Source organism: Thunnus albacares, chromosome 4, assembly GCF_914725855.1.
Source record: "Thunnus albacares chromosome 4, fThuAlb1.1, whole genome shotgun sequence".
Taxonomy (NCBI): domain Eukaryota; kingdom Metazoa; phylum Chordata; class Actinopteri; order Scombriformes; family Scombridae; genus Thunnus; species Thunnus albacares.
The window spans coordinates 26,976,640-26,982,641 of record NC_058109.1 but is presented as its reverse complement, the minus strand read 5'-3'; positions in this window follow the sequence as shown (position 1 = coordinate 26,982,641).

Genomic DNA, 6,002 nt, shown 5'->3' with positions numbered 1-6,002 from the left:
AAGTCTGGAGCTAAATGAAAATTTAATCTTTCATATCTTTAATTTTGAAATCTGCTGAAATGATCAGGTTTCTTTATTTGTTTGAGGCTCACATTTAATCAGAAATAAATGTAATTAGTTGTATTATAAAGTGGGTTAGGCTGCTAATTATAGCTGCAGCTAAAGGCCTATCTATCATATTTTCAAAATAGATAGCATATTCCAATTGTATTTATTACAATACAATAAATATATAAGTTTATAAAATGAAAATAAACTTCATTTACTCAAACTTTACTAAAAGGACAAAAATAAAACACTTTTTGGCAGGGGTTTCGGAAAGGGCGAGCATGCTTTTCTTTACATGTAGTTTTTACTGGGAAAAAACAAACTTTGAAAGTGTTATTTGGTTTCAAAGATAGTTCACCATGTTGGAAAATGAACTTATTTCCTTTCTTTTCAAGAGATGACAAGATTGATACCACATACCAGACAAACATGTCTGCTGGAAATGGGAGCCAGTTAACCTAGCTTAGCATAAAGAGTGAAAAAGGGGGAAACCGCTAAACTGGCTTTATCCAAAATTCAAAATAATACTTACCAACACCTCTAAAGCCTCTAAAGTTAACATGTCATTTGTTTAGAGTGTTTTACAGTCAAGTAATGTCACTTTAAAACATACCAGGCCAGGCAACTCTCTACAACAAGGGTTTACTTTCCTGTGCACATGTAATGCTCCTGATCCAGACCAGCTCCCTCACTGACGATGCCCTGCTCCTCTCTGCTTCATGTTAATAAGATTTTTTTTTCGTCCCTGGCTGCCTTTATATGGATGAACATCAAGCAACACACCAATGAGATCACTTCAGTTATTGTATCCAAGGCATGGTTTGTGTCACACATACACACACACACACACACACATAGCTGTTGCCCCCTGCATCCAGTCTTTATGCTCAGCTAGGCTAAACAAGTACTGGCTGTAGACACAGAGAAGTTCATTTTTGAAAACTGGGTCCTGTGGGAACTGACAGGACCACTCTCCACCCACCAAACTTTAAAATAATGGCTCAGGAGCAGCAGTCCCTCCATATAAGTCACAGTATTTACCCCACTGGAAACGTGACTCGCTGCATGGAGACCAACATTATGTAATCTGTGACGGCAAGGAACAAGCCAGGGCTCCATTCATGCATGCACACACACACACACAAACGCACATACAGGTAACTTTGTGTGATGATCCTTGAATGTCTGATTGCTGTTTTTATCCAGATTCACTGGAGGAGCTGGAGAGAGAGAGAGAGAGAGACAGAGAGAGAGAAAGAGAGTGAATACCACTGCAAGCAAGATGATAGAGAGTGAGGGGGGCTTCCCAGAGTCTGCTGTATGCACTGATGACAATTCCTATATAGCCAAGTGCAAACTGCTATGACAGCGTGGCTAATTTTACAACATCCCTCTTATCGTTCCTCCTCTTTCATTTTCTTCCTCCACTGTCTCTCTCACACACACACACACGAATGCACACTCACATAGAAACACGCACACACACACTCCCTGCCTGAAGGGCTCTGTCCGTGCGATTAGGGTATCGTTGGATCTGATTGGCTAATACTTTCACCACTAGAAATCAAAAGGATCTGAGCAAGAAGAACGGAGCTTCTCATATGTATTTCATCCTTTTAGTTAGGATCTGTTTCAGATGAGACGAGGCACAACTACTGGCGTTCATGGAGGCCTGTCGTTTGACTTGACTGTAGTCCCTGTAGTGAAAACATTCAGAGGGTGTCACAGTCCTCCAACTGACAAGAGTTCTGATGGGTTTTTTTGGGTTTTTTTGCCAGAATGAAATAGTTTTCCTGGTATGATTTTATCCATACAGCATCTAAAATAATGACCTGCTACTTAATTAAAGGTCAGAAATTCTCTAATTCTCTTTCCAACACACTTTACACCTTTGAGTCACTATCAACATACCAATGGTGAGGAGCTGCTGCCATATCTCCAAGCTAGCTGGGAAATATGAATCTACAAATAGACACAAAACCCGACCAATCATCTCTCAACTTTCCCTCCGGGTGCTATTGCAATATTTGGAGTACCGAAAATACAACTGTCAGCAATAAATATTAGGAGCCTGGTCTGTATCTGGCTGCAAATCCAAATCCCTGTTCCATTCTGTCCTGAGCCTCTACTGTATGTGCTGAAACAACCTAATATTCTTGCTCGTGGGGGGAAACAGAATAATCTGTCACACACACACTGACAGGTGTCTAAACCCGTTGTGAGAAACTAAAAGTGTCTACTGCAGACCCAGAGGAGCACACTTGGGTACAGTAGCTGAGGGGCAATTATGAGTGTGGATAATAACCAGGGAGGAAAATACATATCTGTGTGTTAAGACACCTTAGTACAAGTGAGCTTGAGCTGTGTGAATGTATCTGTGACACAATAACACCTGTCTAGCCGTGTTTTGCATGAATGGCACCCTTACAGTCAACGTGAACAGATGGAGCTAGGCAGGTAGCATCTGTGTAGGAGGAAGACAGAGCTGAGTGAGACAGCACAGCAGAGCAACAGTAGGAACAATCACCATTCTTCTCCTCCGCTTAAGCCTCTTTCATATTGCGACACACAGAGGAATTATAGCAGAGAGACTAGGTCAGCCACTTATCCATCTCATCCAACAATGCAACACGCCACAACTCCACAGCAATTACTGCTCAGCTGGAACCTCTGCCAGAGCACATCCACATCTTGTGGTGGTGATACAGTTTTCAGTGCAATAATAATAATAATGAATACTGTGTTGCACAAGTGGTAGGGCAAATGGATAAAGAGATGTTTGAACAAAAATCACATGAACAGAAAAAAATGTTGAGATAAACAAGAGTTGTCTGTGTCAAAGATGCACATTTAAATCCAGCAAAATGTGAAATATTCGACGGAAGCTCAGCCAAACATGACTGTGCTCTGCTCACCCTGCAGTGAAATATCACAGTCGACCAAATTTGAGAGGATTCATCACACTTGCTTGTTAATTAAACCTATCCTCATATGCCTGTGACAACACAAAGCAATGAAACGTGATTAGATACCGAAACAAAAGACGAGCTCTGGAAATGTTTCTGGGTAAAATGGCATTAGCCCTGGTCTCATTCTGCACCAGTAACACAACGTACATAATCAGGATTAACTTTAGCATGATGGAGAGAGCAAGAGACAGAGAGAGAGAGCGAGAAGTGGTTACCGTGTAATGAATACACAAGAAATACACAAGACAAAGTGTTTTAATTTCATCAAAGCACACAGGATTTCCTTTTGTCTAGATGGGTGTCTATGAGTATGCAGGTAAAAAGAAATATCCAAATACAATGTATACCAAAGATTTTGTGTGATAAGGTCTCCAATTCTTGATTATTTTAATCTGCTGCAGACATGTTGGTTTCCACATTTATGGTATGAGAATGATGATAGCTTGGGCTTGGAGACTACAAACATTTAACCTAGACATTGAGTTGCACTTTGGGAAGTGTAGGATTTAGTGTTTCTGGCGTTTGACTCACAGAGACTAAAAATCAGGGCATCTCTGCTGCAATGATTGTGACCATCCTTTTAGCCATGCTAACAGTGTGGCTCAAGGGATGTCAAAACATCCAGCCTGGTCCAGCCCTTTGGTCCAGACTGAAATATCTCAGCACTTATCGGATGGATTGTCATGAAATTGAATGAAAGACATTCATGGTTCCCAGGGGTTGTAGTTTAATGATTTTGGTGATCCTCTAACAACTACTGGAGGTCCCCCTCAGGATGAATTATAATAAAGATGGTGAACATGGTGCACATTATACCTGATAAATGTCAATATACTAGCATTATTATTGTGAGCATGTTAGCATGCTGACGTTAGCATTTAGGTTTAAGCACTGCTGTGCCTCAGTACAGCCTCACAGCGCTGTTAGCACGGATATAGACTTCTTCTACTTCTTCTCTTCTTCTAGTCTTGTTTGAATCCATCTTTCTCATGTCTCGCAATAAATTTCTAAATTGATGGAGTAGCCCTTTAAATGGTCAATAGAGCCTGTATGGAGAAGACTCTGAGGGTTTGTGGTCTGAGGATCCTTGTAACAAGACCACTTCCTGGGTGGGCATTTTCTCTCACATCAACTGTCACAGTGGATATGTGCGAGGTAGCTCATGACAGTTTAGAATCGGAAGATTTGCCTTGACGCAGTCTGGAAACCAGGGTTGGCATTAGTGTGATGTTGCTTTCTGCCTCCATGTTGTGAAGAACAGAAGGGTTTTCTTCACACTCTCAGACTGTGGTATCTCTTGTAAAATTAGAGTGTGTTCAAGCTCACCAGCGTTTGAATTACTTCTTTGTATAGTGTTGCATTTTCACCAGTATGAATAAAATAACAGAGTAGTGTAACCATTTAACTTTAATATCATAGTGTAGGAAGGAATATAAGGGAAGCACAAGTATGCAGAACAATTGGGACATTCCCATTGTTCACATATCTGCCACACACACACTCTGCTTCACACTCTTCTCATGATGTGAAGCATCAGGGTCAGGCACATTTTACTACCCAGAATCCCTGTCTCTTGTCCATCACTGGTTGGAAGACTGATGTAAAGGGCAATGAAGGAGAATGAACACCATAATAACAGATTTATCCCATGTGTTGCTAGGCAACAAATCCAGCAGGCATAGAGTAACAGGGTCTGTATGTTGTAACGATGGTCAAGTATCATCTGCCTATGTTGTTGTGAATGCTGTCGACTCGGGTGCACTGTTTACAAAACCCACATGCTGCAGTGGTGTTGCACAGTGTTTACTGGGTGTGTAGTGAATCATACTTGTGACAGCTACACACTCAGTCTCCATAAAAACCAAATCAATCCCATGAGCAATGTTCATACCTTCAGGGACTCCACTAGAGTGGACAGGCATTACATAACATGCTATTATGGTACTAACATTTGTCATCCTTAGCTTTTATGTTCTGCAAGGGATGAATTATACCTTGTATTATGTATTCTGAGTGATTGAAGATCCAAGCTGGTACCAGTTTAATCTGAAAGGTTTCTGCAAAATTTTTCTTCACACATTCCATCATGAACTGTATGATCTGGTTTCTAACTCCCTCTGTAGTCCATTTAACAGCACAGCACTTTCACTCTCAAGTAAAGCCCTTTCTCAAAACAAACCAGTATCTTCTTCATTCTACTGGTCTCACAGTGCTCTGATTCACACAAGTTGAAGAGCTGTTAAACAACACCTGGATAAGCCTTTACATGAGGCACACAAATGATACATTCTCCTGTGAACATGATGAACTCAAAGGAATTACAAGCTGTTTCATGTGATTAAAACTATTTTGTAAAAGAATATAAATTCGAAAATATGTTGATGTAAAAATCTCTCAATACATGTGACATCAAACAAAAGTCAGTTGAAATAGAGTTCCCATTCACTTGAGAAAGTGTGTCCAAACTTTTGACTGGTACAGTAGGTTTTCTTGCCATAATTATTCTTCCTGTTTATACTGGCTGTTAGATCCCTTAGTAATGTATTTACAGTGTAAATGATGTGAGCCGAAATCCACAAGCCTCTTTCCATGCAAAAAATTATTTAAAGGAGACATATTGTAGAAAGGGAAATTTCCATTTCTTTTTTGATTATAAAGTGGGTCTAGGTGCTATATAAGTACTGTGAAAGTATCAAAATGCTCAGTCCACGGAGAAATGCACACGGCCCGTATTCAGAAACTGTGCCTTTAAACGAGCCATTTGGACTTCTGTAAGGTTGTGATGTCACAACTATATGCTCAGTGTTTCCCCTACCATTGCCCTGGAGGGGACGCACGGCCCTCCAATGGGAGCCCCCACCCCTCCTGAAAGAAACAAAATATGTTTATGTTATTTACTTAATTTATATGCACCAATTTTATTTCAGCTCAGTGTGAGTGTCATTCATGGTCGAGCTAGTTTCTCTCCACTCCTCTGCTCTGTGC